Source organism: Amphiura filiformis, chromosome 3 (genome assembly GCF_039555335.1).
Source record: "Amphiura filiformis chromosome 3, Afil_fr2py, whole genome shotgun sequence".
Lineage (NCBI taxonomy): Eukaryota > Metazoa > Echinodermata > Ophiuroidea > Amphilepidida > Amphiuridae > Amphiura > Amphiura filiformis.
Window position 1 is genome coordinate 83958582 of NC_092630.1, and position 27688 is coordinate 83986269.

Genomic DNA, 27688 nt, shown 5'->3' on the forward strand with positions numbered 1-27688 from the left:
CATCCCGAAGAAAATGACAACCCCCTTATGAGCTCTTACGTTATCTACAGATTTTGTTTACAAACCCCGATCGCCCGCGGGCGCTCTTGTCAATCCCAACTTAACCTTATAGGCCTACCATACGGGGATCGGATTCACAGTTATAAATGCCAACTTTTTATTATGTAGGCTATACTGCATATTCTCAACTGACTTCAAATCTTATTTTGATACAAAGTATTTGGATATTCATTCATTCATTCATTCACTCATTCATTCATTCATTCACTCATTCATTCATTCATTCATTGATTCATTCGTTCGTTCGTTCGTTCGTTCGTTCGTTCATTCATTCATTCATTCATTCATTCATTCATTCATTCATCTTCATTTCATTAATTATCAAAATACAACAGCAAAACAACAAACACAAGCCCAGATCAGGAGATGGCCTAGTATCAAGCACCCCCTAGCCTTATTAAGTTTCAATACAACACTGCAACAGCAAAAAACAAAACGTACCACTAAATATTTGGATTGGTACGCGTGTAATGTTTTGCTTCTAAAATTAATACTTGCACATTTAATATTAAGAAAGAAAAATGCCAACAAGGTTGGCACCAAGCATCGCCCAAAACAAAGATTGAAACTTCAACTAAAAAATAAAAATATTGACTGTTTCTCATGTTAATATGATGCCATATAATACAAGTATCATTATGTCATAACTAAGACCAAACACCCGGGGGAAGGGCTTCCACCCCGGGCTTCCACCAGCTTCCACACAATAGACTCTAGTTGGAGGTGACGCGTATGTAGGCCTATACGGCTGTTAAGACCCCTTTTTAACACCCGTAGGTGCGATTCGTCCAAATCCAAATTTCGATATTATACGTCAGGGAATAACATTTTTCTTTTTTTGTTGTTGATGGAAATGAAAGATCACCTAAAACATAGTCAGAACTCAACTTGCTCAAAATTATGGATCCGTCACTCTGCCGAATTCATAACGGTATGCTCTAGCTGTCATCCAAAGACCACTATATTTATCCATTCGATCTGTAATCCTTACTTTTCAATTAGAACAACGTCATTTGTCGTTTTCATTGGATTCCTTCATGAAGCGCTGAATTGACCTCAATAAATAGTACACTGCAATAACGCTGTTTAAAAAGTCGTTCAAAAATCGAGTTGTTTGACTGAATACTAGTCCCAAATCGTGGTCATAGACCACAAACCTAGCTGAGACGTTTTGAAGGTCTCTGGCCCCTGCAAAATGATCCACAAATGTTTCCCTGGTCATGAGGTTTGTTGTCACCGAGTTTGAGCCCCGTATATACTCATTACAGATGTTTAGAAAATGCAATTCTAATATTTGACCTCAGATGACCTTTGACCTGGCCCCTGCAAAATGTTCCAAAATTTTCTCCTAGTCATGATGTTTGTTGTCACCGAGTTTCAGCTCTGTACTCTTAACAGATGTGCAGATAATATAATTCTAAGATTTGACCCGATGACCTCTGGCCCGACCCCTGCAAGGTGTTCCATAATGTCCATCTGGTAATGAGTTTTTTGTCACCGAGTTTGAACCCCGTACCTCTTACAGATGTCCAAATAAGGCAATTCTAAGATTTATCCCCAGATGAACTTTTACCTGACCCCTGCAAAATGTTCCCCTGGTCATGAGGGTTGTTGTCACCAAGTTTGAGCCCTGTACCCCTTACAGATGTCCAGATAATGAAATTCCAAGATCCCCTACGAAAACAAAGAGCCAACTTTTAAATGCTCATTTCGTGAGAGCTGGTCATAGTGAGTTACGTCTTTCTGGTTCTGAAACCTCGGAATGTTGTTTAAGCAGAGCACCTAAACAACCCTGGATATTTTTTTTAGTGTAAATAAAGTCTTCTAGAATATGGGTCAATATAGTTAATATTACGTATATCGTATTGATTCGTTCTAATTAAGTTAGAATCGCTTCAAAACTCGGCCTCAAAATCGTTAGCACCGGTTGAATGCGCTATTATGGTCAGCCAGGTTTCAAATTTGCCAGTTTCAACCTTCATTATGATTATGAAGCTTTTGAATATTGATTTCAAACTTCAATGAGATAAGTTTGGTATTGCTGACGTCGTGCGTTAAAAGGGCTGCTTTGTGTACATGAAATCTGGAAAGTAACCAGAAAAGCTTTACGTTGTGATTTTGTAAAAAAAACACAAAATATCCTACAAACTCTGAAGCAAAGCAACCAAGTTTGCGATCATAACATTTTCAGCTGGTAGCACCAATAATCATGATAATATACTATAGACGAATCCAACGAGCCAAGTCATGGTCATGATTTGGTCGGCCATCTTTGGTTTCCCGCTAGCACCAACCTGATGTTTTGAGCGCCCGATTGTGCAAATAAAAGCCACCTAACACCTAGAGAAGATGCAAAGACGAGGAGGGTTAATAGAATAATATATACAATAGAGGTAATCCTGTCGCATCTATTCATACATAGTCCTTTTGTTCATCCATTTGTACATCTATGAATAGATGCGACGGGATTACCTGCGGAATTATCTCTATTGTATTATTCTATTAACCCTCCTCGACCTTCTCTAGGTGTAAGGTAGTCCTGCCAGCAAGACTTCAGTCTTTATCATAAACATAATGACATCTACGGACCTGAAGTCTTGCAGCAGTACATAGGGATGCACTGTACGTTTAAGAAATCCAAACTTCAAGCATCAAGAAATATACCTTGTATTTGTCAGTTTTACCTCAGAGATGATGTAGACCCTCTCTACACAGTGTAGAAACATCACAAGTAGAATGCTGCTCAATATTATAAATCCAAATCATGAAAATCAAGACATTTTGCAGAGCAATATTTTGACCACTTTTGCACTAAGTATAAATTACTCCCATGAAGATTGCAGGTTTTTCCAACTCAGGGAATTTTGAACCCACCCAAAAGATGAGATCAATGTAGATCAATTACCTCAACTTTGTGAGTACATGTATAGACTAGTACAGTGGGATTAAAATCATCCAGGCACGCCCAAACCCTGGTACAATGGGATTAAAATCATCGGTGCATGCCCAAACTGTCCTTGAGAGAGTTCCTCAGCTACATCCTTAGAGCCCAAAATGAGCCCACACATTGTGATGTTTCTTATTTGTGGAAAAGATAGCTATAGAGTGCACTGTAACTCTAGGTATGACGAGTTACAGTTACTGGAACTAGGTGTAAGGCGGCTTTTATTTGCACAACTGTTGGAACTGTATACGCTGGCGAAGTTACGTAATAAATCGGATTAACTACCATAGCAATAGGTGAAAACAATTTTGAACATATCGCGCTGCACTACAAGTTGATTGAACTAGTCACCTGTGTATGTCTGCAATCATAGATTGAACACAATACTGGTCTTTTCAAAGATACTAATCTTACAGGTGCAAATGATCAGCACGATATGGAACAATGCAGAGGTACCGCGTGAAAGTATCAGTGCAGCGCGGTATATTCAAAAATTGTTTTCACCTATTGCTATGGTAGTTAATCCGATTATTACGTAACTTCGCCAGCGTATTGTGTTGTAAAATTTAAACATTCTTTTGTCTACTGTGTTTTCGCGGAAGGTGTAAAACGGGTGAAGGAATGCAGTTTAAAATTTCCGCCAAGGCCGAATCATTTCACATTTTGGATGCATTGTAGCCGACGGGGACCCAACTAAAGGCTGCTAGTCAGGTGTAGGAATGCGTGTATTTGGATTCGTCTATAGACACACAAATTATCCGCTTGTGTTTGAAGTGGAAAGATGTATATTTTACAAACCGAATGTGATTACGGCAATTTTTTCTCACTATTTTTCCCCATTCTGGTTGTTTTAACAACCAAATTATTATACATATTTATTTGTTTTGCTTTTTCAATTTTGTCTTGGGTTTTCTTTTGTTTCATGCACTTGTTTCGTCAATGTCTGCATACGCGATATGTCAATATTTTTTTTCTAACTTTATTTTAATTAGTAGAGAGTCCACTTTTGGCTACATATGGTCCCGTGCATCAGTTTAGGACAAAAGGTGCCAGTCGGATTAGAATTAATTGTTAGAGTCTCACCTATCTGTTTAAACCAGTTGACAATTCTGAAAGTGACGTGGACTGAGATATTTTGGTTGAAAAATGTGTTTTTTGTGACTTTTTTTTCAATTTCGACCAAAAAATGTCAAATATTAAAGTAGCTAAAACTTCAAAAGAAAATTGACTACAACCTTAATTTTTTGCTCTAAATAATAGAGGGCATATGAATATTTTAATAATGCGCACAAAAATATTCCATCATACCATATTGAGGCGGAATTTGAGTTAAAACGTGTTTTTTCGGGATTTTTATCATTTTCTACCACAAATGTCCATTTGACGCCATTTTTTTGGTGTAATTATTTATTTATTTGACAAGAAATGTATATCAAAGTATTGAGCTGGATGTTTGAATTGAAAAAGTTAACAGTGGCAAATTTCTGAAGAAGAAAGAGACGAAAGGTACACACCATCCACAAAAACATTATTTGTAGTTTAAGCAACTATATTACTGATACATACAAGCGGCTGTACAAACATGTGTTATTGTAAGACCAATCTATTGTATGTTTTTGTGCACGGTGTCTGCCTTTCGTCTCCTTCGTCAAAAACCACTCATTTAGAGACATAATGCTTGTAGATGAAATTCCATCATAACCATGGTAACAGCTGTGTCCCTTAAAGTATCGAAATGGAATATTTTATACACACTTATTCACACTGTTACGCGAGGAAAATCAATGCAAAAAATATAAATTTGTTATATCAAATAAACATATTTCATACATCGTGTTTAAAAGACTTCTGTATCGACGAAGTTTCTTGTACATTTTGACCTACTCTATATTTTAATGGACCTGTGAATCGACACTAATGACCGTGACTCAAAACGCTTTTTAGCGAATAATTTTAACAAATTTGATTTACTTCTCAACTTGGTGATATAAACGTCGAAAATATCACAAAGACGTATTGAATGCAACTTGGATTATTACATTTCTGATATCTTGGTTACAAATCGCGTCTTGGCGTGGTAGCGGCAAATTACAACGTCTTCGTAAAAAAAAAACAATAACCGGACCAATAACAAATGAGGCAATATGGGTTGCTTACTTCTTCTTTAAGATTGAGTAATGCATAAGCGTTGGTTATAGAATTTGTAAATTTAAAAAAAAACTTTGGCACTTGGCAAAAAATAAAAACATCAAACTAGCCCAGCATGCAAGGCTGCAAGATCCAACAAAAGTAAAGTTCAAAATACATAGGCATTATATAATTATACAAGTTATGTGTGTTTGCTTGTTTGTTAATATTTAAAAACTATACAGTACAATATTTAAACATCAATCAAGACATTAAACATAATACAGACAATTATTGATGCACGGTTTACTGGGTTTTTTTTTTTATTAGGATTTTTAGGGGGAAGTCTCCCATGCAATAATTTAGGGGGCGTGAATAATGACACTTACATTAGTCTTATAAAACCGTAATCGTTCATGAAATGCGCCCTGTGAGAATAAATATAATTTGATTCATGCGTCGTGAAATGCAGCGATTTCCAATTTATTAATGATTCGAAACGTTCTTAGAGTAAAGTTGCAAGATTGCTATAAAGCACGGACTATCGATAGATGGTTCTATATTAATATTTTGAAAATGACCGATTAGGCTAACTTCGTTTGCGTTATGAACATGCTCATGTTCGAGTACATTTTGAGATAATCAATTACCATCATGATGTGAATAAATCATAATGTTAACACATAACTACCTTTCAGTTTACATTAAACATATCACGATAAAGCACAATTTATGAAGTGAACATGCCCGTGCCAGGGTGGATTTCACGATTTTTAAAACCACCTTTAAATCATCTCTACTCGTGTAACTTCCTTGGGCATGTTGGGTAAGAGCCAAAAGAAGACTATCCAAAAATAAAATGCATTTAAAAGTCAATCTTCAATCCGTGATTTATTTTAACAGTCATCTGTTGATATATTAATTATTATTCAAAACAAAAATTTGTGAAGATCTAAAACATGTAAAATGTTCCCAATTAGACATACAAATCTCGAACTCCAAATCACCATAAAGTTAAGTAATACTTTTAAAATAGTCCGGTTAATTGTTGGTAGCGGAAACGTGTATTTTCATGATTTTATGATGTGTCTATATATCTAGAGTCTAATTATAGTGATTAAGATTTAATTTAAATCTGTTCAACCAGACATACCTTATAGTATATTTGACAGATGAACCGACGTTGCGACTGAAACCTTCAGTCTTCAGCTGGGTTGTGATGCAAATGACCTTGAGTACCGGAAACTTCCATTCCTCGCTGATTGTCATCAATACCGGGAGGGTTTGTTTTAGGTACTCAAGGTCATTTGCATCACAACCCAGCTGAAGACTGAAGGTTTCAGTCGCAACGTCGGTTCGCCCGTCAAAGAAAAAAGGTGTGGTCAGAAATGCTATGATTTGCTGAAAGGAAAAGGAAAGTGATTGGCCTTGTTTCAAATTCTTGAATATAAGAAGTTACATAAATCAATAAAATTCTTTACCAAATATTGCGCTAGATTCGAGAATTCCTAGCCAATTAGAGAGTTGAAACAAGAATAATGAGTGATGAAGCGTGAGTGATGTGGCGTGAGTGATGTGGGTCAAAGTCCTCAACTATTTCCTCACCTACTGGCTAGTGTCCGGTGTACTCTTGAGTAAACTCACGTGTGCTCCTGTCATATACATCGTTAATGAATATATCAAGTGAGCTATTAATCATCGTATACACAGTATAGGATGCCAATGTCTATTTGTGTCAATGAATGCAAAAAATGAACCAGTGTAGCGTAATCTTCATTCTTTATTTCACACTACAAACGTTTGTATTTAATCATTTTCTCCTATATTTCCTTTTTCTTTTCCATTTTTCTTATTATCTTTCCCTTCTCATATCTTTTAATACTAAAGCGAAAATTGATTATATTTTGTAAAAGACACGTTTGCATCGGTCATGTTGTTTTAGTAACCAAATTTAACATCAATGTGTAATTATGTGTTTATTTCATGATTTCATTGATTCCATTTCACAGTTTAATACTCCTGCAATATGTTCTACTAATTGCTTTGTTACATATCGATTAATTATTAAAGCCAGAAAAGGAAATAATTATGATAATCAGCTGCATTTGGTACAATAATGTAATTTTCGGTATTAAGCCTAAGCTAATAAGTAAAAACAAATATATCAATGTGGTTATTAAGTAGCAGCTGTTACAGTCGGTTCCGATCATGAAAATTAAAGCCCAATTGTTTGCTACACTTGCCTGTCCTGTAAATATGCCCCACCAGCTATCTACCGCGACTCACTTCTTCACAGTTTAATACCCTGGGTAATATGTGTTCTTTTAATTGTTCTTTATAACATATCGACTAGTCTGATTATTAAAATTAGCCAATGAATTGAGTGTGATAATCATCTACATCTGTTACCATGATTACGCTCATGTAATTTTCTGTACAGACTATATAAATACGCTGAATTCCGATATTGGGAACTTCTGTTATAGTTTAACGTGAAATTTGTGAATCGATCGATACAGTATATAACATAGGCCTATTTGTTGTACAAACTATTGATATTTTGAAGAGTGACTATCAATTACATCAACATAGTCAAAGTCGTACAATTATGCCGCGCGAAGAGTTATGCAAGTAATATTCAAGGTCGTACTTTAATTTACTAAACTAGCTCAATATTAGAGAAATTCAGTTTCCGTGAAATAATTTGTGACAAGAGATTAGTGAGCTTCAAGAGACATATCTGAAACACTTAATAAAGTAAAATTACCCATTATGTAAATCTAAATAATCGCTTTTGCAGAAAATCAAATCGCACGCATGCTCAGTGTGCAAAAATTGCGCCGTTTTTGTAGTCTTGTATGCGCGCAAGTCGCTTTTCTGCAAAGCGATCATCGAGTATAAATTCATCTTTCAAATTTCATCTCACCACTCAGAACAGCACTCTTAAGATTAAATCAATCTATGAGTTTCAATGTCACCACTAAAATTGATCATTTTTGGTTACTTGGCACGAACGATATAACTCATTTCCCGACATTTTGTCAACATAATTGTCAGGTTCTACATGTAACCACGGTATAGTATTTAACCAGCTGGTATGTATGTAGTCAGTCACACAATGTGATATTTTAACATGTTTGCAACATTAAAATGTCAGCTTGTAGAATTTAATGAACGCCATAATTATATTATATTGTCCAAATGAACACCATAATACTGTCCAAATGTATTAGTTAATGGCTTCACTTATATTTTCGTTCCATGAAGCATGATTTAGATGGCTCCCGGTATCAATTAATTAGGGTCTATAATTCTAGTCATGAGCAGTTAACTGCCGCAAATTTTAGTAGATGCAACACAAATACAAATGCTCCATTCCCCTCATAAAGTAAATAATTTGGTCCATGTTGTGTTTCCCGGTTGGTCTGTCTCCTTATGACATTGTGCGGTTTTCGTGAAAGTGTGGGAATGGCGAACGCCGCGATAGGACAGAATGCAATCACTGTGTGTAAAATTGGAGTGCCCGCATCAGCCCGAAACGTCGTCAGTCCAAAAATAAAATGCGCTATTTTAGCTCGAAACGTTGTCAGGCCGAAAACGCTGCATTCATGTAATTTACTGACTTTTTTCTCGCTACAAACATCCTCGTACTTATATTGTTCTTAATTCTTTAATAGATTAACGCAGCTACAAAAAAAAACACACATATTTATTGTGCTAATAGTGCAAATAAGTGATTAATTGTAGCGAGTAAGCGCTAATTAACGCTAATTGCGGTCTCTCGAAAACAGTATGGTGCCAATACATTCGCGTTAGCATAATTAGCGCGGTTTCGAACTCTTGGTATGATTTGATATGATATGATTTTATTAACCTGCACAACATCGTGGCCAAACGGCCGAATTGCATTATACAAGAAAGAAGTAAAATACACATATAAAGCAAAAATATTAAAACAGGCAATTTGGCATGGAGGACAGCAGAGAGATGCAAAAGGGCACAAAGGGAAGCCACCAGCACGCAAGCAACTGTTGTTTATTCAACAGATTATGTTTTCTTGTTTTACTTTGTAATTTTGTGAACGCACCATCAGGTAGACGTGTGCCGCTGATATAAAAGCGTTTGTTCTAATAATAAAATAAATAAATAAATAATGTAGTAGGGAATGGGGCTTTCGGCAAATCTGCTTGTGCGCGCACGCAAATGGGCTGCATTTCTCAGCTGACTTCCATGGACAAGAAATATAATTAGACCCCAAAATGATTCTGCAGGCCCTTTTTTGGACACGCTCTTGAAAGTGTACTGGATTGCTTAACAGTCAGCGATGAATGCTAAATGGCATCAGAGTATTCCAAAAGGGGACGTATGTAACCAATGTAAACTGTGGTCAGCTCAGAAACGTTGAAACCAAAACGTTTCGGAGAACGGAGCACGAAGAGGCGTTTGTTAGCACACTTGCACATGTGATCCACCTGGGCATCCCATTTAAGATCTTGCTATATGAAGATGCCTAGGACTTTGGCAGATGAAGCAAAAGAAAGCAATGAAATCTTCAGAATGGGATGAGAAGGTGAATTTCTCTCATGAAACAGATTTGAATGGCTTGACATTTGTCAGGGTTGAGTTTTAGGTGGTTACTTACAGACCAGTCCAGGAAGTCATCAAGATCAGACTGAAGGTTGCATTTCTCACTACACGCACGGTTCTCAACGAATGTAAGATCGTCTACATATTTCCAGTAGTGAGAACTGCAAACTTGAGCAGCGTCGTTGATGACAGCCTGGAAAGTGATGGGACCAAATTTGGTACCCTGAGGGACACTAGCACACAAGGGGGCATAATCAGACGTGGTTTGGTTATATTTCACACACTGAGTGCGATTATTGAGGAAACTACAAACCCAAGGAACGATAGCCCCCCTCCCCCGACCTCCAAAGCAATCAACTTTTCAACAGCTATATTGTGATTTACCAGGTCAAATGCCTTGGAGAAGTCCGTGAGGACTACCGTTCCTACATTGTTGCGTTTGCCTGAGCCTTGGAAAAGTGTGTGCACAAGATTGATTAGGTAATGAGATGTTGATATACCACTGACCCCAAATTGATTAATATCTATGTATGGTTCAATATCATACACAATCCATTTTGTCACAAACCCTTCAGCAACCTTAGCAAAAATATCAGTAAGTGATATAGGCCTCACTTTATCAATGCTGGGCAGGTGTTGCTTTGGAATGGGGACAACAATACCAGATTTCCACTGGTGTGGCACAATTCCCTCGAACAATTCAACACATCTGTTTAAGGGCCACTCAGTTCATAAGCAAATTCCTTTATGATTTTGGGAGGAATTCCATCCGGGCCACTTGATTTTGAAGTTTTAACTATCTTAAGCTCTCTATACACATCCCATGGATAAAAAAAACCGGGGGAGGTTTCACAGCGGGCAAAAAGGTTGGAAGCTCAGAATGATCCAAGGGATTAACATGGGAGGATACGCTCACAAACTTGGAATTAATGGCATTAGCCATTGCCTTGTAGTTAACCCTACCCACTCCTGGGATGTGCATGTCAAGATCAGAATTGCTGGAATTAAGCTTACACTTGATTTGTTAATACCATTTACGTGGTTCAGTCTTTTGCAAGTTTCTCACTCTGTCCGCATTATAATTCACGTTAGCCTTCTCAATTTCTCTTTTCACCTCATTACGCAACTGGCGCCATTTTGAGGTTTCATGAGCTTCAAATGCTGCTTGGCGTTTTGATATGAGTTTCTTTATACGTGAAGTGATCCACGGTTTATCAATCTGATGGATTTTGAGTAGTTTAGTAGGAAAGTAAAGTTCCATACCTTTGTTTAACACAGAATATATAGCATCCGTTTTATTTTGAGTACCATTGCATCCGTGGACCACAATCCAATTCTGATCCTGAATCCATCTACCAAATGCTTTGATATTATCATCACGAAAAGGCCGGGTAATCCTGGATTTAACTGTGTTCTCAGCAGTGGTGTTTTTAAGCTTCCATAGAACACACGCATGATCAATTTTACCAATTGATAAGAGAGCAGATGGTGGTATATAATGGGTTTGGATATTAGTTAGAATGAGATCCAGGGTTGCCTGGCATCGAGTAGGAAATGTAATTATCTGATTAAGATCATTACCACGGGTTATAGCCCCAGTGGGGTCACTCAACTTGCAATACTGACCGCACGATCGTTACCAAAATCGCGGGAAAAAGGGGTCATTTTTAGGGCTTGTCCGCGGACAAAATTGTCTGTGAAATTGGAAAAATAGGGGTGTTTTATCGCACAAATGTCCGCGAAATTGAAAAAAGGGGGTTCTTATTATAACCAGTTACTATGTAAACACAACAGAAAGTTATAGCAGATACTCCTCTTGGTAATCGCATAGATGAACTCCTGGATGGGGCAGCTTTAATTAGCATGAGGCCGCATTGATATGTAAATAGCGTATTGTTATTTAAATTTGTGCCCAGACGTATTGAGGGCGACAGTCATGTTATCCAGACGGAGAATGGCTGCATATGCCGGGCATGTCAATTTACTGAGTGAAAGCTGAGAATCACCTTTCTGTATAGGTAATAAGCTAGTATATTTCGTGTACCAGTTGGTTATAACAAAAAATTATCTCAAGGACAATATTGTTCAAGGTTGCGCCGCAGGCTTACAAAGAGACAATATTGTTCAAGGTTGCGCCGCAGGCTTACAAAGAAACAATAGCAATCAAGCTTAAACTTTAAATTAGCACCCGATAGAGGGCAGGGCCTGAAGAATGAGGGAAATTATGGGGTAAATATTTAACGGAATAAACTGCATAATCTAATAATCATATCATTTAGATTTATTCCGTTAAAAATCTTATTTAACTTATCAAATTACTAGTTTTTATATTCTATGGTGTCAAATATTTAATATGTGATCCTGTCTTCTGGAGTACAAGAGTATACTCTCACATGATACTTAATATGTGATCCTAATACAGTATCTCATATTAGTTTTCATGTTCTCCTACCCACTATGGGTGCAGATTTATCGTAAGTATTTGGAGTATAGTGCACGGCTTGCAGGCAACTGTGTATTTCTTTACCTCCGTATAAAATCAATAATTCATGCTGGGAGCCAAGTAACATCCTGTCTGCTTCGTGCAGATTGGTATTTTATTTTACTTGAGAGCATAATAGAAGATACATAAGACGAATAAGGCGCCATGATGGAAGGTCAGGTCGGGTATCAAAGGTTATTATAACTTAAATACTGACTTGTATTTCACACCTTGCCTCTGTCACATATTTCCTTCATATTATTGACAGCAAGTCCTAATTTTGACTTTGCTATTGCAAAATGTCATTTCATATCAAATTAGTAGACTTTCTTTGAAAAAACATATCACTGGTGCCTGATGGGAATACCCGTCCGCCATTTCATTAAACTGGATCGTTTTCGCCTGGTTTGTGCCCAGATGTATTGGGGGCGCACTATACTCTCATTGAACAGGCAAAGTTCACAAAACTAACAACGTTGTTATTTGCCAATATCAATTAACATGATCCAAGGGGTCGAACATGAATTATTCATAACGGATCGATAACTGGCCTCACTTTCTAGCTAGTAAACCAGCTGAATTTTTCATAGGTTTTGCGTTGCTAATAGAACAACCGTGAATTTAGTGTCACCCCCTTGGTAATCGGTATGGCCTAACTTCAACCCACAAACATTTCAGCTCCTCGGGAACCTGGATGTCAAGTAAGAGAGAGAGAGGGGGGAGGGAGGGGGATATAGAGGGAGAGAGGGGAGGAGGAAGAGGGAGGGAGAGAGAAGATTAATAGAGAGTTAGGTTAGATAGACATACTGTATTCGAACATAGAAATAATGAATAGCCACTCAAGCATTATTTCATTCAATTTTAGAATCAAGAATTCTGTTAAAGATGATAAACACAGCCAAATTAAAAAGTCTCCACTTGTTATTATCCCCATTTAATCAGAGTCTGATGAGTTTATGGTAAAATAATTTATATAATAATTTTCTATACACTTTCCTTCGAAGGTTGATACCAAATTTGATGTCAAAAGTTTAATCATCGTGAGCATGATAGAGGCCGTTGTTTGGAAATTCGTGCAATTTTAAAAATGACAAATTACGAATTGACCACGCAAAAGCCAATGCATGGTATCAGCTTATTATGTGGCCTGAAGCAACCCGTACAGGAATCATTGTACACTTGCCTGTGCACAATTGAAAGAGCGGGGTATTTGATTTGCATTTTGATATGCATAGGTAAACCTTTAACCTGCCGGCCTATTCAGGCGACGTAATTCTTGGCACTCACGCTAGCTCCGCTACGTGATACAATTCCCTATGTCATGTTGAATATTGCACGAATTTCCAAACAACGTTTCCTATGCTCACGATGATTAAACTTTTGATATCAAATTTGGTATCAGCCTTCGAAGGAAAGTGTATAGCAAATTATCATATGAATTATTTTGCCATAAACTCATCAGACTCTGATGATTAAATGGGGATGGAACTAGTGGAGACTTTTAATTTTGGCTGTGTTTATTAGTAAAGATATAATCTTTTGTTCAAATTTACGAGAGTCGAATACATGAGAGGAGAAGATAAAAGGGAATATTTTCCAATCATTTTACACGTACCCATGGTGACGGTAACATCGCGATATACATTAATGTTTTCAATTGTTATGAACTGTTTCGATACAGATTAGCTTTTGACTTTGGCACGAATCCTTCACATTAACTTATGAGTGCGGCAATGAAAAACGTAGCTATAGCTGACATGAAGTATTCAAAATCAAATACACTAACGTTTGGTTATTGAAAATTGAAAATGTTGTTGAAATCAGTAGTGTATTGAAGGTGATATATAGCGTTTATCAGCGCTAATTGGCGATTAACGCTATACCGATAGCACTTATTGCTCATTGGCGTTACCAGCGCTAATACCGGTGATAAAGGGCCTGTTGCTAATTAGCGTTTACTAACATTACACAATTTATATTGTGTTGATATTATTGCGCTACTATCGCTATTAGCGCTAATACGTTAATTAATAGCCTACTCGTGCAAGTTCCCCCAACGCTAACGGGCTAAAAAGCCAATCCCGCATACGTTTATTGAGTGTTCACAGATTGGGTCAAACTAAAGGTCACTGAATTGCAACGGCTAGGTCCATGTTTATATGTGAAGACAACATCTCTATTTTTTGTTTTCAAGTTCGGACTAAAAACGTGCTTTTCAATTTCGGACTACAGACGTGCTTTTCAAATTCGGACTAAAAACGTGCTTTTAAGATTCGGACTAAACAGTGGACTTCGGGTATATATATAAATGGGCATATATAAATGCGCACGTGACATCTACAAGTCGCCATACCGTGTTCAACGATGTAAGGTACCCGGATGTGCACAAATTCCACACGCAAAAGTATAGGCGAAAATGACAGGTTACAAGGAAAATTGGCTTTGCAAAATAGTGGCATTGATTGCAAAGGGCAAAATAATTTGACCTGAAACATAAACTCTTTATTTGGATTTTCCATTACGGAAAAAAAAAATTATGACGAAAAAGCTAGATATAGCTGATTTAAAAAGTTATATTTCATTATTTCCGTGCTAAATGGGCGTGGCAATTGGCCATATTGATGACGAAATGTGATTCTTACTGGCATTAAGGTCAGAACTGGGTAGCTGCCGATGATGTTATTTGATAATGTTTGCACGTAGGGAACTTAGGGGCTGTCATTTTCTTCGGAAGGAAGGGGTCATGGATTTATTTATTTGGGAGTCAAGATAAGTATTCCCCCCGTAGTGCCGCCAATGAACATAACTCTGACCCTAATTTTAACTCTAATTATAACGTAAATTGAGGAAACTATAACTTAAGCCCTTTTCGGCATAATGACCCTCTCAAACTAATAGGCTAGATGTCCCCGCCCGACCTCCTCAACTCTAACTTACTCATTCGCTCGCAAATGGACAAAAAACAAATTCAAAATGTGTTTTTAAGCACCTTTTGTGTCCCCCATGCTAAATCGGTAATCTGTACACCCTTTGTCACCCTTTGACGTACAATTTAGAGTATAAACACGTAGATGACTGTACATGATCTAATCATCCCGGCTGGAAGACTCGTATACTATAGACGAATCCAAGGAGCCAAGTCATGGTCAGGATTTGGTCGGCCATCTTTGGTTTCCCGCTAGCACCAACCTGGGGTATTGAGCGTCCGATTGTGCAAATAAAAGCCGCCTAACACTGGAGAAGATGCAAAGACGAGGAGGGTTAATACAATGATATATACAATAGAGGTAATCCTGTCGCATCTATTCATACATAGTCCTTTTGTTCATCCATTTGTACATCTATGAATACATGCGACGGGATTACCTGCGGAATTATCTCTATTGTATTATTATATCAACCCTCCTCGACCTTATCTAGGTGTGAGGCGGTTTTATTTGCACAACTGTTGGAACTGTATTGTGCTGTAAACTTAAATCAATCTTTTGTCTACCTGTATTTTCGCGGAAGGTGTAAAACGGGTGATGGAATGCAGTTTAAGATTTCCGCCAAGGTCGAATCATTTCACATTTTGGATGCATTGTAGCCGACGGGGACCCAACTAAAGGCTGCTAGTCAGGTGTAGGGATGCGTGTATTTGGATTCGTCTATACATCACGCTCATACGTTATATGACAATTTGACGTACAATCACGTATGTGATGCATGGTTTGAGGTTTATTCAGCTAGTAAGTTAGATCCGTCATACACATTATTGTCATGGTATTATATTGTAATTGTATACGTCAATTTTGTTCAGTTTGATTCAACCGGCTTATAAAGTTTTACTTTACACGGAAGGGAAAGTTAGCAAAAAACAATTAATTTATGAGTGTAAAAGGGGGAGGGGTGGTTTTGGGGGAAGGGGAGGGGGACAAATAATATTTATAAAATTATAAGTAAGGCGAGAAAGAGAGAAACCCTGTTCTACGGGCGAACGGACCTTTCAAGTAGGGTCGGTCGGTCGGTTGGTATTTTTTAAAATTTTTAATAACCCAAAAAATCACAAAAATCTGTAAATAAATTTCAATTTGAGAAAATACAAAAAAAAATTGTCCTGAAATTTCCGAAATTTGGGGTCGGCATTCATTTGTACAGGAAAAATTTGTTTCCCAATTTGTTCAAAATAGAACAGGGTTTTCGTTTTTCGTCGCATAAATAAATAAATAAATAAATAAATAAATAAATAAATAAATAAATAAATAAATAAATAAATAAATAAATAAATAAAAATAAATAAATAAACATTAGTTATGTTTGTACATGGGGAGTGCTGTGCAATAATCATGATCCTTTGATATCCATGATTTATCCTTGCAAATTTATAGCATCGAACCTCCAGCCAATGTTCCTTGCCAGTGCTAGCCACGAAACAAGGTCACAACTGTAGCCACTCCTTCAATGATCGCCATTTCAGTGATTGACAGTGATGTAATGCAAATATGGCGCTGGCCATCTGGTCACGTGCGCATTTATAAAAGCGCATTTATATATACAACCGAAGTCTACTGCTAAAGACGTGCTTTTCAAATTCAAACTAAAGACGTGCTTTTCAAATTCGAACTAAAGACGTGATTGTAATTTTAACCAACACGGATTACAAGTAAAGTATATAGTAAACCACACAATTAATCACAATTTCACGCAATTGTTGGTTAAAACTTTAACCAATAAGTTTCTGATAACGTGCGTTAAAAAGTTTAAGATTGTGTGGTTCACAATCCGTGTTGCTTAAAATTTTTAACCCGTGTTCTAACAGTGTAGGTCCAAACGGTGAGTCTCTCACCATTGACCCCACATTTTTTTACCTTTTGCTCTTACGGAAATAAGTGTCAGCCTATTATATAATACACTTACATTCTGAAGTGACACCCCCCCCCCCATTTTTGTTCGCTATATATCAGCTTTTGGCAATGTATCGTTGTATTTTCCAGCGAGCTCATTGATGTCATTTTGTTTCCCATCGGGCTCGTCTTTTATGTACAATAGAATCGAATAACCCTTCCTTTTCAACATCGATGTCATAAAAAAAGAATTATGGCCAAACATTACTCTTATTAGTCGGTTGGGTGTGTGCGGTTATCCCGGTAGTGGAAAATACACATTGCTGGCTGATATGAAAATAAAAGCAAATTAAATGCTCCCGATATTCTTTATTATAATCATCAGCATTATCACAAAATTATAAATACGGGTCATGTAATCGCTGTTTCAAGATTTTACAGTAAGGTAATTATCATTATTATAAAATATGCACTTTAATTACGGCAGCCTTGTCATCAAGTCATTACGCGTGTAAAGTCTTGAATCGAGGAGTGACATTGTCACGCCTTGTATTGAAGCAGGTATCGAGTGTCCGAAATCAGAGAATAAAATATACACACGACCTATCTATCTTCATTTAAACGCATGATAAAATACGGCTCGGGTTTCGATTTTGACACTTTGCATGACGTTCTTCGTTATTTGACTTAGTTATTAATTATAGTACCATGCCGTACTTCCATAGTCTCAAAAGTGTTGAACGAATTTACTTCTGTCATAAGTGATATCATAACCTGGCTTATTCTTCAACCTCCGGCCTCCTCTGTGCAGTGGAGATTAATAAGTACGATTAATGTTGTGATGAATTGGAAAGTTAACAAAAAATGAAACTTCACTATATATCATATTTTAATTTTCAAGTTGTAAAACATTGGCCAGTTTGATATTGTCTCAATTTCTGCTCAAGAAAATGATAAACCATTTTGTCAAACTGGAAAAATGAACAAAAAATTGTCATTATCCTATACGCTCCAATACAAAGTTTCATTCCAGGACAGGTCCAGTGTGTAAGAGTGATATACTTTGTAGATGGAACAATATTCAGCAGTCCCTTTTCATAACAATTATTAACACACCAACATGTTTATATTGCTGATAAAAAGTGTTTTCCGGGAATTTTTGCAGTGTGGGAGTTCTCCCCTTTACAACAGACGATGATGCCATTGTAAACAAACCTCAAGTTGCCTGAAAAGGACTTCCCAGCTCTTATGAAATAGAAAGTGCCAAACAAAATGAATGATAAATTAGATTACAAAGGTGCACATCAAAATAATATTTATTATTGTAAAAGCCAATGAGATGTCAGTCATAATTGTAGATACATGTAAAAGACTTTCACCATAATTGTATCAATAATTATTATTTGGATGAAACACTACACAGAGGAGCCTATGTGGTTACATTAAAACATTTCAAGGACCGCACTGAATAGTAATGATCAGACAGATGCAGTCCAACGCATATAGTACAAAGTTGACTGTTCGTGTCATCTCATCCTGTTTCAAAGTGCGATTTTGGATATCAAGCTGTTGAGTGAGTTGATTGACAATTTTCCTTCTTCTGTTTGTTTACTTGGTCTTTAAATTTGTCATTATTTTCAACAACAATGTACAGCATTTACGCAGAGCAAACATAATCAAACATAACAAATGTACTAACAACATTAACTAACATTAATTCCGTGGATTAATGGTTTTCAACGGTTTTCAACCTCATTCTTATCATCCTCTTCTGTCCTCCTCCACCTCATCCTAATCAACATCGTCGTTATTGAAAATTATGACTAAAGTATTAACTCATGCTCAAATTAGCTTAAATTAATCGGTTGGTTTCACTGTGCGCGGTGATCCCGGTAGTGGAAAACATACATTGCTGGCTAATTGAAAATAAACGCATAATGTTCCCAATCCCGGCTCCCGATAACCTTTATTATCATCATTAGGCCTATCATTAAACAATAATAGGTCGTATAATCACTGTTTATAGATTTACAGTATAATAATTAATGCACTTTAACAGCGACAGTTCTGTCATCAAGTCCTGGTCAGAATGCAGAAACAGGTATCAGATGTCCGAAATCAGAGATAAAAATGTACACACGACCTTCTATCCATCTTTATCAAAAATGTATGATAAAATATGGCTCTGATTTTGATCTTGTTTTTTGCATGACGTTCTTACTTATTAAAATTCTCATAGCCTATTGACTTAATTTTGTACTTTTGTAGTAAAGCGGTTCATTCTCATCTCAAACGTATTAACGAAATCCCATCCACAAGGTTATGAAAACGTTTCTAAAACGTTAAATGTAAAATATTTTGGGCAAACATTTTTGCAAAATATTTTGTCAACACTCGTCATTTATGTACAATATTATCAAATTACCCTTATCCTAATCAACATCGTTGTCATGAAAATATTATGACCAAACATAACTCTTAGTAGTCGGTTGGGTGTGCGCGGTGATCCCGGTAGTGGAAAATATACATTGCTGGCTAATATGAAAATAAAAGCATATAAAATGCTCCCAATCCCGGCTCCCGATATTCTTTATTATCATCATCAGTATTATCACCAAATTATAAATACAGGTCATGTAATCGCTGTTTCAAGGTTTTACAGTAAGGTAATTATCATTGCTAATCATTATTATAAAACATGCACTTTTTAAATTACGGCAGTCCTGTCATCAAGTCATTACGTGTGAAAAGTCTTGAATCGAGGAGTGAAGCAGAAGCAGGTATCGAATGTCCGAAATCAGAGATTGAAATATACACACGACCTATATCTTCATTTAAACGCATGATAAAATACGGCTCTGGTTTCGATTTTGTCACTTTGCATGACGTTCTTCGTTATTTGACTTTGTTATTAATTATAGTACCATGTCGTACTTCCATAGTCTCAAAAGTGTTGAACGAATTTACATCTAGGCTGTATTCTGTCAGTCGGGGTGATATCATAACTTGGCTTATTCTTCAGCCTCCTCTGTGCAGTGGAGATTCATAAATAAGATTAATGTTGTGGTGAATTGGAAAGTTAACAAAATATGAACTTTCACTATATATCATATTTTAATTAGAAAATTTCAAGTTGTAAAACAGTGGCCAGTTTGATATTCTCTCAATTTCTGCTCAAGAAAATGATAACCCATTGTGTCAAACTGAAAAAATGAACAAAAACTGTAACACAAAGTTTCATTCCAGGACAGGTCCAGTGTGTAAGAGTGATATAGATGGAACAATATTCAAGTCCCTTTTCATAACAATTATTAACACACCAACATGTTTATATTGCTGATAAAAAGTGTTTTCCAGGAATTTTTGAAGTGTGTGAGTTCTCCCTTTCACAACAGATGATGATGCCATTGTAAACAAACCTCAAGTTACCTGAAAAGGACTTCCCAGCTCTTATGAAATAGAAAGTGCCAAACAAAATTAATGATAAATTAGATTACAACGGTGAGATGTCAGTCATAATTGCAGATGGAAGAAAGTAACATGTAAAAGACTTTCGCCATAATTGTATCAATAATTATTATTTGGATGAAACACTACACAGAGGAGCCTATGTGGTTACATTAAAACATTTCAAGGACCGAACTGAATAGTAATGATCAGACAGATGCAGTCCAACGCATATAGTACAAAGTTCGTGTCATCTCATCCTGTTTCAAAGTGCGATTCTGGATATCAAGCAGTTGAGTGAGTTGATTGACAATTTCTTTCTTCTGTTTGTTTACTTGGTCTCTCAATTTGTCTTCACGTTCAACAACAATGTGCAGTATTTAAGCAGCACAAACATAATCAAACATAACAAATGTACTAATAACATTAATTCCGTGGATTAATAATGTTTTCAACGGCTAGCATCTCCATCCACATTCTTCTCATCCTCTTCTGTTCTCCTCCACCTCATCTTAAGGATACGATACATGATTTACGGACAAGTGACTCATTTCGGAATGCGATCATGAATTTTGAAGAAAAAAAGGTTTCCACAGGCTTCGTTGGGATCATCGAACCAGCGATTCGGAACTTCCTTTGATTACGCGTATAGCGCTTTACCGCTCGGCTACGGTGGCAGTTGAGTGGAGGAGTGTAATGATAAATAATAAATCTCATAATGCCATCTTTAGCCTTTTGTTTGCTAAAAAAAAGTCGCGTTTTGTAAAGAAAGATTAGCCGTTTTATGCATAAAGAGCACGAACGTTTGGGAAAGGTTTCAAACAAATAATAAAGACACTGATGTGATGATGAAATTGCGTAAGTCGGGAAATATCTGCGTCGCAATGTTTTGTTTTGGTTTTAGGAATTTGACCTTAAAATTTACGTCTTCATGACGTTATCATTCGAAATCGACAAAAGATATTTCAACAGTATATGGTCTCATTCTTTCTCTAAAATGTTTTGTACATGTATGTGAAATAGCTTCAACAATGGTTCGCTGCATAATGGTAAAAACAGCCTTGACCTAAAAAAGGGCGAGAGGTACCATATTTACCGATTCAGGCTAAATTTAGAATTGATATAAAACGCTTGTTTTTTGATCGATTACAAAAATTAATTTTTGTCATATAAAGAGATTGTGTCTGGCGTGAATTACACTACAGTTTTATTCTTAGGGCTCTTTAACTTCTTCAAATAATTTTTTAAATGATAGAGTGAATCCCCTGGCCCTCTATAATTACGCACAAAAGATCGAGTCCCCTTAATCAGCATCGTTGTCGTGGAAAAATTATAACTAAAGTAATGCTCAAATTATAGCTCAAATTAATCGGTTGGTTTCATTGTGCGCGGCGGTTCCGGTAATGGAAAACATACATTGCTGGCTAACTGATAACCTTTATTATCATCAAACAAGTATAAACACAGGTCATATAATCGCAGTTTCAAAATTTTACAGTAATGCACTTTAACAGCGCCAGTTCTGTCATCAAGTCGTGGTCAAGAAAGATCTTAATCGACGAGTAGCCTATACAGGACATTGTCATGCCTCGCGTTGAAACAGGTATCAGATGTCCGAAATCAGAGATAAAAATGTACACACGACCTTCTATCCATCTTTATAAAAATGTATGATAAAATATGGCTCTGATTTTGATCTTGTGTTTTGCATGACGTTTATTAAAATTCTCATAACCTATTTGATCATAGACCGTGAAGACTTGACTCAATTTGTACTTTTGTAGTAAAGCGGTTTATTATAATCTCAAACGTATTATGGAAATTGCATCTACAATATCGTGTAATGTTAATTGATTAGCTCAACAGTGCAGCGTGAGTTAGTGCCATATTAGTCTATATTGCGCGTGTAATGATCTAAATGTATATCTATTTTCAATTATTTTATGATCATTAATATAGAGAAGATTCAAGAGTACCGGTTTTTCATAATTATTTTACTCCATAATGGAAATGGATCATTTATAGTCTCCAATTGAACCCATAAAAAAGGACGAGGACGATTTTAAGGACACGGTTGTATTATTCATTATTTATTAGGCAAAACTTCATAATTAGGCCCCTATTTAACTGTTCCAAGGTGTTGTATGTTGCAAAAAAAAACCCGCGTACGGGCAAGCTTAATAGTGAAAATAAGGTTAGGTTCTATTTAAAGTATTGAATAATGATATTTAAATAAATTGAAAACACTTCTTCGTTTCCAATTTAAATTAAATGTATGTTTTGACTAATTTCATTGTGTATTCACATTATTTGGTTGTGAATGTATATAAACAAATAATAGCTAAGTGCTGAATATTGTAATCTTGCCCGGTATTAACCATTAGCGAGTAATTGTTGAAATCATTAATACTTGATTGCAAAAGTTGTATACACCTATGCCACTCTTCTTCTTCTCGGGAGGGGGTCTGAGTTCTTTCTTTTGGTCAAATGTTCAGCAGTCACGTTACGTGAGTATAGCTATATGAGATGTTTGGAGTTTCTGAAATAACGACTATCACGCAAATGAGAGTTACATCCATCATGCTGGTGCAACACATGCAGGGAAACAGCATGAAAATTTAATAGGAGCGGGTACATAAATATATTCATAGGACGGCAATGGAACGACAGACAAAGTCAAAGTAAATTGCTAAAGTACATCTGCCAGCCAATTCCGACTCAAAACCAGAACCAGATATCTTTGTGTTTATAGAAGTGCAACAACAGAACAACACCCCGGGACAACATCAAGCAAGGACAGATCCCAATTTCATAATGTTAACTGAATTTTCTAATGAATATGTTGATTTGAATAATCCTATCACTGGTTTTAGAATACCATGAATTATTATTATTATCACCAGTTTATCAAGGACATTTTTATTTACGATGCATTAGGCCTACACGGCTCATCAACATGATCAAGCATAAATATATCCGAGAAGCACCGTTGTTGTAACTTTTCCCTAATCATTGAAACATTACGAATGATTCTACTTCCGGGTTCTAGTTTTCAACGCAGTACTTTGCCGATGATGTCATAGGGACTACTGCATCAGGAAAGTTCTTCCCATAAAGTTTGAGTACTTCATCCATGCAAACACGTAAAAGGAGATATTGACTGATTTTGGTTGATTATAAGTTAGTTTTCTACTATTAGTATATCTACAGCTCATAGCTGCACTCGATGATTCAATTTGCCAATTTTACAGATACAATGCAATATTAGGCCAAAAAAATAAAAAATGTTTCCTGTAGCGCGCGCATTTTTTTTTTGAGGGCTTATTTTGCGCATTATAATATTTTTTACTTACAAAGGAGAAAAACAACAACAAAACCCGGATAATCGAAAAAAAATAATATAAAACACTATTGGAGAAAACATTTACACATTACACAAACGCGTGCAGTGAAAAACTACTGGACAAAACATCACACATTTTTTTAAATACCTTTTTTAATTTGCAGATTGAAAGGGGATCATACAATTATTCTTGAATATGAAGAAATATGATTTTTTGTGGGTGTCGTAGAAACCCACTGTAAATTCCCATTCCAATTCGCATTAAAAAGTTTTTTTGATCATTCAAGGCATGGATTAAAAAAAAAATTACAAATAAAAAACCGCATTTCGCATGTATCTTTAGACCGTATGTTTTTTTGGCCTTTATGGCTGAAAAATTTAGCTTTAAAAGTGCTCTGATTTTTTGGTCAAATTTTTAGAAGGTAGTCACAATATGTAGCCTATAGGCAAATGTTTAGAAGGTAGTCACAAGATGTAGCCTATAGGCAAATGTTTAGAAGGTAGTCACAAGATGTAGCCTATAGGCAAATGTTTAGAAGGTAGTCACAAGATGCAGCCTATATAATAGGCCTTATCATTTACTTAGGTCTAATACAGAAGGTTAAATATATAAAAGTCTTTCATATCGGCGCTATTAATTGCATTAATATTTATTTTTAATTACATTTTGAAATGAAATTTAAGAACTTATGTGATGATCTTGTAAAAGTTTGGCTTTTCAACACGTTTCATGAAAATCCAACTATTTATTGTTTGACCTCAGATGACCCTTTGATGACTTTGTAAATGTTTAAATGAAACACAAAGAGCGGCAACCACGATCAATAAAAGTTGGCCAGTATTCGAAATATCTTATAGTGTCCCTGCAAAACTTGTTCATCTAGCCTAGGCTAATCATTATATAGGCCTATCAGCAACAAATTCGGACATTTCTATGCTGACCGGTGATCACGCTGCAAACTATTAATACATTGCAAGACAAACAAAGAAACTGTGAGAGAAGATCAATCATCTAATTGATAAACATACCTGCTCCGAAGCTGCTCGTGTGTTTACTCCGAAACTAACGCTTTCATAGAAATCTTCATCAAAAAGGAGTTAATCCAAATGTTCTAACGTATCTGCTTCTACAACATGAAGCGGTATGATTATATTCCATTCACCAATGTTCACACACACTTACATCAATGATCCGATAGATGCAATCCAGCGCATGCAAAGTTGACTGTTTACATCATCCACCAGTCAGTTTCAAAATGCGATTAAATTGGATAATTATGAAGCAGTTGAGTGCGCTAGCTCACAAGGATTTTGTAGATGAATGCGCAAGAAAATGACGTTAAGGCGAGTGGGAGGACTGGTGACGGGAGATATTTTTTCCAGTTTTAGCTGTTTCATCAAAAAAAACTTCTTAATACTTATACACTGAGCTTATAAGAAGTGAGTAAAGGAAGCCAATAATTGCGTTATATTTCCATATAGATCTTGCAGTTGTTCAGTTAAGGGCTGGGGTATGAACGTTTGGACAGTATTTATTTTGGGACATTAGAGCACATCAGACATATCGAATTGCATTCTGAATACGAAGAATGTCATTCTGATATCAAATAATTTTGATTTTTGAAATTCGCAATTTAATACACATTTTATGGCAAATCATTGATTAAAATTGATATTTTGATATTTAACAGTACTTGAAGTAAACTTTATAAATCTGATGATTTATACTTAAAGTGTATGTAGGTGGGATGAAAAGCCGACGATCAATTGAAAATTTTGACCTTTCGTATTGAAGATATGGATTTTTCCCCAAAACACCAAAAAAAATTAGGTCTTTTTGGGAAAAAAAATCCATATCTTCAATATGAAAGGTCAAAATTTTCAATTGACTGTCGGCTTTTCCTCCCTGCTACATACACTTTAAGAATATATCATTGATTTATATAATTTACTTCGAGGACTGTTATATATCAAAATTTGAAAAATATCAAATTTTTATAATTTGTCATAAAATTTGTATTATATTGTGATTTTAAAAAATGAAAATTATTTGATATCAGAAAGACATGCTTCGTATTCAGAATGCAATTCGATAGGTCTGAGGTGCTCTCATGTCCCACAAAAATACTATCGAAACGCAATAAACGCTCATTTTGGATCCCTTAAGGCCAATATAATACGTCAATTAACGGATAGATTTAGGTTTTTTACCCTCACGAGAAAAACCATTCATATGGGGCGGCAATTATGGACCTCCTTTACAGAACCCATGCCATTCTCGTTAGTAATAACTGCCGGGAGGTTTGCTGTCCATTTTAAGCTGAAATAACAGTTCTATGGGAGGACATAAAGTCATAATAAAAAAACAAATTTGGCCGATTCCATTTAGGTGCAAGTTGGGACATGTGTAAATATTACAAATATGCAAAAAATAAGGTTTGAAAAAAAATGAACCAATTTTATAATTATAAGATGGTGCATTATGGCTTTGAAAGGTTTTAATTTTGGACACAGGAAACCAAATGATTTGCGACAACTATATATTTTGCACCCGCAGATAACCTTTCAATTTTGATTACTTTGTGGCATATTTTTGCACTCTCTGCGCAATAATCTTGGCAAAAGGCGCCTGGTCATGCACGCATGATGATGAAAGTAATAGTGTGCGCAGACACGGAAATCATTACATTGACATTTTAAACTATTGTTAACATTTGAATGAGTAAGAACTGTCCTACATCCTCAAATGGTTTTATGACTCGATTTATTATTTATGATTTTAAAATTCAATTTTGAGTATGAGCAAGAACTGTTGATTAAATATAAACCTTACCTTCATTATTTTAATCTTAAAAATCTTAAAAGATTCAAGTGAAAATATGTATAGAAAAAGGATAAAAAAATAAAAAAGAACCATAGGATTCGTGCCTGTTGACAAAAGGGGAATCACTTTTGGTGCCAAATTTACAGTGCAAATTTGCTGAATAAAGAGAATTTGAAAGTTGCTGCATTATTTTATGGCATTTTGATGATAAAATTCTAGAAAAAAAGGTTAATCGGATAGGACTGCGTGTAGCTTGTTTTATAATAGGTATACGCCACCCGAGCTGCGTATTCTATGATGCACCTTTCTCAAAATAATCAGAGAGTGTATGACAAGAGTGGCGCAAAAAAGGTTGCTAAATTGTAAAGTTGCAAGCGCCATTGCTAATTGGCTACATGTATCATTCATCGGTTTCTCCCTTACTTCGTTTCTTTCTTTTCTCTCTTTCAGTTCCATTTTGTGGGGGTACGTGAGCGGGATGTGGTGGGTATCTTCTCTTCATCAGGTATGCTGACGTAACACTGATGCATCGATGTTTAAAAGAAATGAAGGCATTTCATTCCCATGGTTTGGTTTACAGTGCAGGCTACATATGATAATTTACATGTTCAAATAGTGGTTCGCTAGAAATGTAATTTTTTGATTTGATTTATCCATAATTATTATTGTAACCGGCACCAGGATGACTGGTCTTAAACATAAAATCATTATAGGCCTAAGGGTGGGGTTTGAAATGGTAAGGAATATTAACAAAGAATAACTAATATAGATAATACAATAGATAGTTATGTAATAGTGTTAACAAAATAAAAGAGAGAGTGAGTGAGAGAGAAAACCTTTTAGAACTTAAGGTATATGTTATTATTACGATTATGATTACTGAAGGACCTTAGTGAATTGGCTGGGATTTAAGGGATTTGCATACAATGACAACAATAGGGCATTATTTACTTTCTGGAAGTAGCTCTCATCTCTCCCAACTCTTTTACAAGTTTTAAAAGTAGTTTTAAGGTGCATTACACAATATTTAGTATACTAGGGATTAGAGTTA